Source organism: Crotalus tigris, unplaced genomic scaffold (genome assembly GCF_016545835.1).
Source record: "Crotalus tigris isolate CLP2741 ecotype Arizona unplaced genomic scaffold, ASM1654583v1 scf7180000023606.2106662, whole genome shotgun sequence".
Taxonomy (NCBI): Eukaryota; Metazoa; Chordata; class Lepidosauria; order Squamata; family Viperidae; genus Crotalus; species Crotalus tigris.
The window spans coordinates 163760-176945 of record NW_024100074.1 but is presented as its reverse complement, the minus strand read 5'-3'; the positions used below and the strand labels follow the sequence as shown (position 1 = coordinate 176945).

Genomic DNA, 13186 nt, shown 5'->3' with positions numbered 1-13186 from the left:
TTGGTCTGGACTTGTATGGATTTTAATTGAGGTAGATTTTCTTCAGTGATCTTTTAAAGAAATATACCATAGGTTAGACTGAAGACGTTTTATATGATACTTTAGAACATAATTTAAACCACTCTATATACTTGGATTGCAGAGGACATTCAGTAATACATTTTTTCATGTATAATTTTAATTTTCTACGAATGCATGTAAAAGACAGCCTAATCATTTCTCTGCATTTTAGAGCAGTGTTCCAGTTATCTTCCAAACTGTTTTAGCTGCAGAAGTAGAACCCTGATTAAGAAAGGGGACTTAGTAGGAGTGTAAGGACCCACCCCACTTTGCATCTTAAGAAGACAGAACTCTTGGAATAATTCTTCCAACAGGCATCCTTTATTAAGAGAAAATGGTTGCAGGCGTTCTAGACAGGACTTGGGGTCCAAGCTCTCCCATTCAAGGTTTTAAGGGGTTCCCCAGTAGCCCCACCCAATCATCCCCTACTTCCAGCGACAGTCTCAGGCATTACACTTCCACCCCCTTTTCCTTACTGCCGGCTGGATAGAGACTTCAGAGAAAACTACATGAAAGGTAATAGCCCCCTTTGTTATGGTTAGTTCTTTTGGTGATACACACATCCAGTTCCTTTGAAGTGTACCGAAGGAAGTGAGGGCCATAAAGCCCCTTTGTTCACCCCCTTCCCTTCATCATATGACAGAATCCATAGAAGGCGGAAATGGGGTTTTCTATAATTGATAACTAGAGATGAAATATAATTGGATTCTGACAAGGAGCCTTATTGTCCCTCCTAATCATAGCTAAAAGGTTTAGAGGCCTTTCTCTATGCAGTGAAATCTTAGGTTAGTAGACCGGATGTAATGGGCATTGCATGGAATGTACCAGTTTTCATCATCAATTAACTTGATTTATTTAATTACATAATTAAACAAGTGATGCAAATTCCAATATACAAATAATGCAAATTAACAGAAATTGGGTGATTTGTATCATTTGCACAATGATGTCATTAGGCAAATAATGCAGATTGCAGTGCACAGTTACCTACTCAATGCCAGATTAGTGGAATCCCTCCCCACAATTATTGAAAATGAGCTTTTGTTCTACTGCAATTTCAGTTGTAGTTAGAGACTGCTTTTAGAAGAAGAAAATTACAAAGAGAATTCCTAGGAATATGGAAGTGTGCCTCTTTTTATATTGTTTGCCAGCCTTGAAATATACATTTAGTAGCACCTACAATATTTAGTGGTACAAAAGAAGTACTGTCTTTATTTTTTAATGAAATACAATTGTTTTAATATCTGCTGATCAATAGGATATGTTAAATGTTTCAATTCTAGAGCATGGTTTGTCAGGGCTAGCAAAATATTTTAAATATAGAGGTATACATTTGAAGATGTTGAAGAGGAAAGGTTTTAAGTTTATTTTGTTTTTTAATTATTTTTGTTAGCAACTTTGAATACTTATATTATAAAAGCAAGACTGAAATATTTTAGTTAATTAATTTTCAATAAATTTATGCTAAGAGATTCACAGCATTATCACTGAATTCAGTGTTTCAAAGAGAATTACGTTTACCTGTGGAAAGGTACTAGATTATCACTATGTCCTAGTATTAAACTAAATATACTTTAAAACTCTATAAAGCTTGCTGTTCTTTCAATATTAAGGCCTACATCTCTGCAGCTGATTACCACTGTTATCCATCTGATTTCTTCTCTTATCAACATCCTAGTTTTAATTTGATTTAAAAGTCATTCTCTTCCTCCAGAGAACTATGTTAGCTAGATTTTTTTGGGGAGAGAAGAACAGGGACGTCTTACAAACCTGTAAATGCAAAGGATATTTAGGAGACATCAGTGGAATTATATCTGTGAGACTGAAACACAGTGCTTGCATGTTGGAAATGAGTTTCTTTATGTATGTGCTGCCAAAATATTATTTTTTTCTTGATAGTGACAGAGAAATTGTCTTTGTTAATTGTCTTTTCCTGATATATATATTAAAAATGAAATAGAATTTTAGTGATAATTTGTAGCACAGAAATGGGAGAAAAAAGAATTAATTTTAGATTTGAGCACCATCTTATCTAATTGCGTATTTTCAAATCAATATATGGATCAAAACTTAATTACTTTTGAAAACTGCAGATCTTCAAATTTTGCTAAGCCCTTTGTCAATTAAAAAAATATGTTAGGGAAAAGTCTATATCATAGTCATCTGGTATAAATCTCAGAAAGAAGGATGAAATATGAGTTGTGGTATAATAAAATAAACCCTGCCTTTATAGTGAACTTTTAAAGGTGACATTGGTTTGTGTCACAAGGCTAGTTGTATGTTTCATCATGTCTCTCATGAATGTTTATGCTCTGCACAAAATGCATATATTCAATGAAAATGTGTTATGCTAAAGAAACTGTGAAACCAGTTCAAGAATTTTGATTAGTGGGATCCAGAAAAGATTCTTTGTTACCCCCCCCCCCCCGAAGGTGAAGCAAGCCTCCTTCTTCTGGCCTTCCAAAAGAGTGTTAAGACCAGGCTCTGCCAATTGGCATGGGGCTGAAGACTGATATGAGACTCTTGGAATGGCTGGTGAAGTGAGGCTGCTCCTTTTGCCTTTTAAAACTTGTAATATCATAATTTTAACTTTGTCCTTAACTCTATTTTAATTTTATTGTATTTATACTTTTATGCCACATGTTTTTATTGTAAACTGTCCAGAGTTTTGTTCTGTCATAAAAAAGAACTACAATTTGATATACTTGCAAAAATAAGAAATGCAGTGGTAACTTGGTACTCAACTGCTTTGAAACTCATCAAATTTAGTACTCAATGCATTTTGATGTGAAAATTCTGTTCCAGTACTCATCATTTGTTTGGTACTCAATGTGAATCGCTCAGATTCTGCATTGTTTGAGATATACAAAGATATGCAAATCTGGTCTTCAATCCCCATGACAATTGTGTGGATAACTGATTGGTCAAACACAATCTTGACTTGCCCAAAGCAACAATTTGTGATTCTTCCCAACAATTATGAATATTGTTATGTATTGAATATATATAAAATTATGTTAATCCTTGCTAAAGTGAAACTAACTTAACTCCAACTGCTTGTGAAGCTGAAATGAAACTAACCTTTAGATGACCCTGACTGTTAACTCCAACTGTTTTGGAGGAAAATTTTGAACATTCATGTTTGGGCGGGTTTTTCAAATATTGTGATTGGTTAAGGTCCTGTGAGTTCAGAGTATAAATGACAGGCAATTGCCTGCAGTTCTCCAGTTCTAGTTTGAGTCAATAAATAACATTGTAACTGCTGGTCTGCTCCTTGCCTGCTGAAGCCCACTACACAATAATTATACTATACATGTAAGTGCTTATTATAATCTATCATATTAGAGGGCATCAGTTCTTTAGCCTATGCTCTAAGTTTATTCCCTGAACACTTTAAAATATCTTACTTTATTCAGTCTGACATTTAATTTCTTTACAAAAGGATATTATTGCCAGGACATTCGGTAAGCATTAGGTTGAATTACTCATATTAGTAAATTCCGGCTTTATTGTTATTTTTTCAGAAAATGGTTGGCATATTTATTGATTTATTTACATAAGAATTAAAAAAAAGATGGAGAAATTAAGCACTCTAATTGGAAAGAGCAACAATTGAGCCCCTTTGGCATACTCCCTGCCTTAAATGAATGACATTGAATGTATTATTCAGAGCACAGGGGATATTGTATCTTAATAAACAAACAACTACAAAATGGCAGGGTTTGCACATGTAGGTGCTTTTTATTTTTCAGTTTTGTTGCTGCTTGAATAGCCATGCCCTTTTCTTTTTATAAATATTTTATTAATTTTCCAGCATGATTAAGAAGAATCCACCAATGGGTTGTCTTAGTCCTCCTGCCCAATCAGACCAAGTTGTCAAGTTGTCATGCCTCCTCATTATCTGGGGACCTCCCAGTTTTTTTCTTGGTCTTCGCCCATTACAGACGTGATTTCTTGACTCTCTCTATGTTGGAGCAGGTCTGATAGAAAATTTACTCATTGGTGGATTCTTTAAAAGACTTTAGCAGCTTAGTTGAGAGTTTTGTTTTCCCATCTGTAAGGATTTGCTGCATTCCCCTCCTCAGGGTTAGGTTAAAACTTTCTAAGGAAAGGGGGGGTGGGTTTTTCACTTCCCCAGATTCAGTATCCTGCTGAATCAGCAAACAAACCTCGCCCTACACAGTGGGGGGGGGGAGGTTTAACCTATACGCATTTCAAAGGTATTGTTAAAAAAGATCTGTTTCACATGTGCGGTTCCTTTCCTTGCTGCTTTCATTTTCGCAGCCTTGTGGCTTCTCCCTAGCCGGGCTCGGCTAGGGACTCTTAGCAGTAGCCATTTGAATTTCAAAAGGCCTAATCTCACTTCTAAACACTTTATTACGGCTGCAACAAGGGAAAGCCCAACGGTGGCCTTACAATCACCTAAAGCCACTGCAGAAGCATTAGGAGCCTTGTGGGGCAGCAGTAAAGCATTTTGCACCTAACGGCTGTTAGGCACAAACCCCTGCTTCACGCACTGGGCCAAAGCAGATTCCAATTAGCCTTGTTTGTGGCAGTCACTGTCCCCTTGCACTGCAGCATTAATCCCTCACACCCCCCTTCTTTACCCCCCTCACTCCTGTTATTCCCTCCAAGGGAACGTTCACAGAGCCCGCCATTTGGAGACTCAATCCCCCTGGCAGTCGCCATTTTGAATTAAAAAATAAAATAAAATAAATAAATAAAAAATAAATAAATCTAAATTGAATGCAATAACGGGGGTGAACTACAAATGTTAACTGTATTAAACTAGATTGATTAACAAAATTGCTGGCTCCTTCATCTGAGTCTCAGTTTCAGCCATCTCCTGATCCATGCACCTGTGAGCAAGAGTGTGGTACCAACAGCAGCTCTGGTTCTTCAGCCTGGCCGCCATATTGCCTATCTGCCCTTCTGCATCTGGTGGCTGTTCCAGCATCCTGACCATCGCCACTACTGTAGGACACCTGTGATTCTTCTCCACCCAATCCACGTAGGTCAGTCCCCCGCGGGGGCCTCTGACATCCCTTGCAGAACGAATCAGGCCAAAGGCAACTTTGGGTTGATTTCGATGGAAATGGCAGACCCTTCTGAGCCACGTTCCTTGGAAATGGATGTCATTCCCGCCTCAACTGAGCCAACACCTGAGCCTCCATCAGGTAAGACGAGATCCAAGTCTAAGCACGGCAGGAAAGCTGGCACGGCGAGCGACAAACTGGCTGAATGCACCCACAGAGCTCTGGAGAAGCAATTCTCCCGGGCCCAACGCTTATCTGCTGAAGGAGGTCTCACATTGCCAACCTCCATACCACTGGACAGGGGAGAGCCTCAACCATCCACATCCAGAGTATGGTCGTCGGAGACAGGATATCAACAGGTCCCAACTCGGACTCTTGGTCAGGTAGGCCCACCCGTGTTTGGGGAGAACTTTGCCTTGCCAGGTTCATCTGCAGCACCCACTTCTGCCAGCACACCACCTGCTGCGGGGTTAAGGCTTCCGCTAGAGCAGTCCGTCTCCGACCAGCTCCAAATGTGGATATCACAGGCAGTGTGCCAAGTCATGGCATCAGCGAGTCATCAACAAACCCCCTCCGTTCCAGGACCCTCCTCTTCTTCGGCACCAACAACTGCCGTGAGGCCTCCACTGGATCAGTCAGGTATGGTCTCTCCCTCCCAATCCCCTGATTCGGACCCGGATGTTTCAGATTACGGGGGAGGCAAGGATGGTTGGTCGGATTGCGAGAAACCATCTTACGAATCCCAATCCATGGCGGAGCTTTTTAATGCTTCGCTATTTCCGGCTTTATTACGCAGAGCGTGCGAGGCAAGTAAGCTTTCCCCTCAGTTGGTACCAACCCCTCAGCCTTCCTCCGATCAGGAAACCAATCCTTTGTTTGCTGTGCCTGTAGACACGCACCTCCATATCCCTTGTCCACAGTTGTTCTTCCAAAATGTGCAGGATCAGTGGGAATCACCAGCAGCCCAGCCGTCACAAAGCGCGTTTGAGCGCAAAATGCTAGACATGCCTAAGACATTCGGAGACCTACTAGAGGTCCCAAAAGTGATGAATTGCTGGCACCACTTTTCTCCACTGCCAGCCTTCCAGCTGATGTATCCAACGCCCTTAAGGCAGAGGATAAAAAATCTGAAATGGCCTTACGCAAAGTGCACTTGGCATCTGCCTGGGCTGTGAAGGCAGCGATGGCCACTTCCTTCTTTGCAAGAATCTCTATCACCTGGCTGCGTCAGCTGCAGGATAGAATCCCACTTGAGGAAACTAGAATGCATCAGGATCTAACAAAAATACTTGCCACATCCGAATACATGGCCGATGCCTCTCTGTATTCAGCCAAACATTCAGCTCACCTCAGCTAGGAGACTCCTGTGGCTAAAAAATTGGAGAGCCGAAAGTAAGCATAAGTGGCGCGCGGCCACAGCCCCTTTCAAAGGTGGCAAATTATTTGGGGATGCACTAACGCCGTACTTAGTTGAAAATAAACAGAAGCAAAAGGTGATCTCCCATGTGGCAAAGAGGTCCACAAGATGGTTCACCCCTTACAGTCGCCGGCAGCCCTTTCGGGCAGGGACAGCAACAGAGTCGGCACAACCGTACCGACCGGTCGCTCCCAAACAGGAGCGTTCACTGGACAGGACAGGTTATAGAGACAGGTCCAGGTACCAGCCACAACCCAAAAATTCCTTTCGTGGCCGAGGGGGTCGGTCCTTCTGCCGAGGCAAATGACTCGGAGGGAAATCCCCCCATTGGCGGCAGGCTCACTCACTTTACTCGCCAGTGGGAAAACACGACCACAGACTCCTGGGTGTTGCGTACCATAAGGGAAGGCCTGTCCCTGGAGTTCAAATCCGTTCCATTCAATCACTTTGTGTCTTGCCCAGCCATGAGAAACCCAGTAAAGAGGGGACTCATGGAGGTTGCTATACAGCATCTACTAGCCATCAAGGCAATAGAGGAGGTTTCCCCAAGCCAGGCAGAGCAGGGATATTACTCAATCCTGTTTGTAGTCCCAAAGTCTTCGGGGGGATGGAGGGCAATCCTCGATCTCAAGGGATTGAATCTTCACCTTCATTACAAACGGTTCAAAATGCAAACATTGCACTCCATCCTAACAAGTATCAGGCGGGGAGATTTATTAACATCCATAGATCTGAAGGAGGCATACCTCCACATCCCTATTCTCCCAGCTCATCGCAGGTACTTAAGATTCTGCTATCTCAACCGCCATTTCAGTACAGAGCCCTTCCTTTCGGCCTCTCTTCAGCCCCCAGGGTCTTCACCAAAATCCTGGCAGTGTTGGCGGCTCACTTGCGGCTGGTCCCAGTCAGGGTCCAGTGCTACCTGGACGATATCCTGATCCAGTCCCCGTCAGTCTCAGCCGCCCATTCGGATTTGACTCTCACTATATAGACTCTTCAGGCCCATGGCTTCCTGATCAACTTCAAAAAGAGCCAGATGAATCCATCTACCCGTCTGCTTCACCTGGGAGCAGTAATAGACACGGAATCATGTCATGTGTACCTGTCAGAGGAGAGACGCAGGAGCATCAGGGACTTGGCTCGCAAGGTATGCAGGGACAGAACCGTGGCATTAGCCACGCTTTCTCAGCTCCTGGGCAAACAGATCTCATGTATAGCAATTGTGCCGTGGGCTCGGCTACATACCCAGGAGCTTCAGTGGTTTCTTCTCCCATACCAAAGACAGCATACCAGTACGTCCAACAGACGGGTTTGGGTTCCCCATCAAGTATGGTTTTCCCTTGGCTGGTGGACTTCATCGGCTGTCAGCAAAGGGACCCTGTTCAAAGAACCCAACTGCCTTCAGGTGACCACGGACACCAGTCTCTTCGGCTGGGGGGCTCACCTCCAATCCCGGATAGCTCAGGGTCGGTGGTCGCAAGCAGATCTCAAACACAACATAAATTGGTTGGAGCTCAGAGCGATTTATCTAGCTCTTCAAAAATTCCACACAGAAGTCAGGGGCCAGTATGTACTGATTCAAACAGACAAGGTGGCTGCAAAGGCCCACGTGAACTGGCAGGGGGGCACACGGTTGAAATCCCTCATGACAGAAGCCCGAGCATTGGGCACCTGGGCAGAGAAACACCTGCTCTCCATCAGAGCCGAACACATTTTGGGGGAGGCAAATCGACAGGCAGATTTCCTCAGCAGGTTGACAATAGATCATTCGGAGTGGATGCTTCATCCAGATATCTTCAGGGAGATATCAGCCAAATTTGGCAGTCCGATCATGGACCTGTTTGCCACCCCGGAGAACGCTCAGCTTCCCAGATTCCTTTCCCGGGTCCCTTCTCGGGGAGCAGAGGGAACGGATGCGCTTCACAGCAGGTGGCCACAAGGCCTATTGTATGCCTTCCCCCCATTGCCTCTACTTCCTGCAGCAATCAGGAAGCTCCTGGAGGAACAAGCGGAGGTGATCTTCATCGCCCCTTACTGGCCTAGGAGACCATGGTTTGCGGATCTGGTGAGTCTTTCATTTTCAGCTCCATGGAGGGTTCCCGACAGCCAAATAAGGCTGATACAGGGAGATCTACAACATCCAGATCCACAATGGCTTCAACTGACCGCCTGGCACTTGAACGCCGTGCCCTAACAAGGGAATCTTACTCAGCGGAGGTGATTGCTATGATACAGGCAACCAGGAGACCGGCAACGAACCGGCTTTATGACCATACGTGGAAGCATTTCTGTCAATGGTGTGATAAGAAACACGTAAGTCTATCACAGGTGATGATTCCCAGGGTTCTGGAATATTTAATGGAGGGTGTCAACAAGGGGTTGGCACCCAACACTTTGCGCAGACAATTAGCAGCCCTGTCCTCAGTTTTGTCATGGGACTCCTCGAGCTCCTTATCAAGACATCCAGCCATTCGGGCTTTTCTTAAAGGGGTCTCGAATACCAGACCGCCTGTTATTCACAGGTATCCCTCCTGGGACCTACCCCGAGTGCTTCAAGCTCTAACATCTTCTCCTTTTGAACCACTCAAAATGTGCTCATTACGACATTTGTCATTCAAGGTCTCCTTTCTCATTGCCATTACCTGGGCCAGGTGCATTTCAGAGTTAGCGGCCTTGTCGGTTAGAAAAGACCTATGCACATTCCATGAGGATAGGGTAGTTCTCAGGCTTGACCCTTCATTTATTCCAAAGGTTAACACGGTTTTCCATAGGGCACAGGAGGTTATCCTCCCAAATTTTTGCCCTCACCCGTCACATGAATTGGAACAACGCTGGCACACTTTGGACGTATGGAGGGCCTTGTGATGTTATATCAAGCGCACTAAGCCCTTCTGTAAGTCAGAAACCCTATTTGTTTCCTTTCAGCCTTCGTCTATGGGGCAAAAGGTTTCAGCTTCCACCATAGGGAGGTGGATAAGGGCCTGTATTTCAAGCGCTTATGTTTCTCTGGCCTTACCAGTTCCTCCTCATATGACAGCTCACTCTACTCACTCACTGCTACAACTGCAGCATGGGCAACACAGGCGTCCATTGAGGACATATGCAGGGCAGCGACATGGTCGTCGCCATCTCCATTCATTAGACAATACCGTTTAGACAAGTTTGCTTCGGCTGAGGCCGCCTTTGGTAGACGTATCCTACAACAAGTAGTCACACCATCTGGGGGCCCGGCCCCTACTGACTCCCACCCTTAGGGACCCGAGAAGCTTTGGTACGTCCCATTGGTGGATTCTTCTTAATCATGCTGGAGAAGGAGCGTTGGCTTACCTGAACGCCTTTTCTCAGCATGATGAAGAAGAATCCACGCCCTCCCTAAGTAGAAGTCAGTCAGGTCCGGGTGGGATGGTTGTTCTGTTAGTTGTTGTTACTACCTGCTTGAGAGTCATCACGTCGTACTGTTGTCAATGGCTTCGCCCGTCGATGAAAACTGGGAGGTCCCCAGATAATGAGGAGGTGTGACAACTTGACAACTTGGTCTGATTGGACAGGAGGACTAAGACAACCCATTGGTGGATTCTTCTTCATCATGCTGAGAAAAGGTGTTCAGGTAAGCCAACGCTCCTTTTCTAGTTTTACAGCCAAATACTTAATAGACAACGTGTTGTCTGAGTCCATTAGTAATTCAGTGGTATATAGTAACTTCTTCAGGCTAGAGCCAATATTTCACCATCAAATGTTTCCTCTCTTCTTCTAGTAGTACCTGTTTTCCCACATTAGGCAAATACAATACTTATTGTTATTACTAAATATACAATTGAATATCAACATCTTTGTTACATTTTTCTCAATAATGCTAGTTTTAGATAACTTTTCTAACCAAAACATATCTTAATTGCATTTGTACTTAATATCCATTTGTTTAATCAGTATCCTGTTTTCACTTTTTTAAAAAATTTTAATTTCCCATCAGTATTCAATATGTCTCTATTGTTTAAAATTTCAAAGTAAGTTATATTTGGGTAACCAAAAGCTTCCCTTATTCAAACTTCTTAGCATTTTCCTGTTTCTCTTCTCATACCAAAATCTAATCTAATTACAAATCTTATCTTTCTTGTGATGATAATACTTCTATTTCTAGCAATTATCTATTCTCCACCATATTCAAACATCTAGTTACTAATATAATATCCCATCTAATGGATCAAAACTTCTATTTTCTTCAGCCTTACTCTAGGTTTTTTCCTTTGCCAACTAACTTTCCAAGTCAACGTATTTGAATCATCAAGTAATTTTTCCTCTGTTTTTGTGTATATTGTTTGGACTAAGAAAGACCATTTGTGTTGTGTACTGGGATCAGTGAGGCATTGAAGAGACAGGAGTGAAAGTAACAGCTCTTTATTTGAATCAACACAGAAGCAGCTCTAACAGCCACTTGGCTCCTATTTATACTGGACTGCCAGTAGGCGGCAACCAATCAGTTTAAAACACTATTTGTTTGCCTAAATTGCAGCCTTGTTACAATACATAAATGGTTAGAGCCTTATTTAAACATAATCATGTAACTGCTTTATAATTGCCATTATAGAAAAGTGGGTTAATACACAACAAACCTTACCCCTAAGTAATCACATATCACAATAATGTATATAGTCCTGCAAGTAGGCAAGCGGGTTTCATGGCCGCCCCAATCATTGTAACACCATTGGAGGCTCCCAGTCTACCAGCTCCTTTGATGAGCCGAGTAGGTTCCTGGAGCCGCTCGCCTTGGGTAGACTGGTACCTTCCTGTACGTTCTGGCTGGGTAGACCAGTGCCTCTTGGAATGTCCTGGCTGGGTAGACCTGTACCTCTCGGGATGTCCTGGCTGGTTAGACCGGTACTTGCATCTCCTACTGACAGTCTGGGAAACAGGTCCACCAACAAATTCCTTTCTGTTGACATAGTTTCTGAAGTTTGTGGTGACTTGGACATGAACAAGTCACCTTGCCTCTCTCTGTGATTCTCCCCAGAATCAGAGGATTCAGGTATGTTACAGTCACCTGGCACCCCCCAGCTCTCCTCGCTGTCAGCTGTCAGGAGTTGATCGATCTGCTGCTTTTGCAATTAGTCGATGTGGCGCCGCAGCACACGACCACCTTCCAGGGCCACCTCGTACAACAGTGGCCCTGACACCTTACAACCCACAGCTACCACCCACAGTACCCCTTGACTGTAGTTCCTTGCCCAAACTTTGTCACCGATTTGCAGAAACCACAGGGGCTTGGGTTGAGCTATTTCCGCGGCTGCCTGGTCCGGATGGAGACGGTCCAGTTTCATGGTCAGCTGACGTCCCCATCTCAGTTCCGCAGGGCTGCGGCCCATTGAAGTGCATGGAGTTGTGTGTTGGCAGAGCAAAAAGTCTGCCAGCCGATGATGCCAATTGCCAGTTGTTATTCTTTTTAGTGCTTCCTTATTCGTCCTGACGATATGTTCTGCTTGACCATTTAAAGTAGGGTGAAAGGGGGCAGAGATAGCATGTCTAATCATGTTAGTCTGTAAGAAGGACTGAAACTCAGCAGTAGTGAATTGTGCCCCATTAGCGGACATAGCAGGCAAGCCATGTATGACAAAGATTCTGCGCAGTTCCTGGATGGTCTTGGCAATAGTCATAGTAGGAACAGGCGCTACCTCAAGCCACTTAGAGTAACTGTCCACTACAATTACACCTGTCCTTGGAAAGGTCCAGCAAAGTCTATATGAATTCTAGACCAGGGAGTTTGTCTGGTTTCCCAGCGATGTACTGGGGCTTGAGGCATTTCAGGTCTGGTCTGTTGGCAAACCTGGCATCCATTTATTTGAGTCTCTATATTCTTATCCAACCCTGGCCACCACAGGTAGCTTCTCATGAGTGCCTTCATCCTGACTATTCCAGGATGTCCCTCATGCAGAGATTCTAAGACCCTTGCTCTTAATGTGTGTGGGACTATAGCCTGACTTCCTTATAGTATGCAATCCTTGTAAGCAGATAGCTCATCTTGTCTTCTGATGAAGCTGTGAAATTCTGTCCCAGGATCGGCTTCTGGCCACCCCCTCAGCATCCAGTTCAAAACATGACTGAGTGTTTTGTCAGTGGCTGTTTCAGCAGCCACATCCCCAGCATGAAGGGGAGACTCTGGCCGATCCTGGATTGCCAGGATACGTGCAGCAGGTGCAGGGTCTGGCTCTGATTTGGGCAGGGGCAGCCTGCTGAGTGCGTCAGCATGGCCCATTTCCTTGCCAGGCTTATGGACTAGCCTGTAATTGTAGGCTGCCATAAAAATTGACCACCTCAGCAACCTAGAGGACAGGATCTGAGGGGTTTGCTTGTCTGCAGTAAACAGACCAAGAAGAAGTTTGTGGTCTGTAAAGACCATAAATGGGCGACCATAAAGGAAATCGTGGATTTTTTTATTCCAGCTACTATTGCTAATGCCTCCTCGTCAATTTGTGCGTAATTTCTTTCCACAGGGGAAAGTGTCCTTGAATAATACGCTATGGATGTTTGCTGCCCATTTGCCATTATATGGCTCAAAACTGCTCCTATCCCATATGATGAAGCATCGCATGCAATACAGATAGGCAGTTTTTCGTTGAAGTGTATTAACACTGAGTCTGATGACAACAGTGATTTGACTGATTTGAAACTTTTTTCTTGG

The 13186-nt window shown here is 44.0% G+C and overlaps 1 protein-coding gene across 2 annotated transcripts in view; it reads left to right on the top strand.

Annotated features, from left to right (window-relative positions):
- The window catches only part of OCA2 (OCA2 melanosomal transmembrane protein), a 348360-nt gene that overhangs the window by 205027 nt on the left and 130147 nt on the right, over positions 1–13186 (top strand). The window lies entirely within an intron of this gene.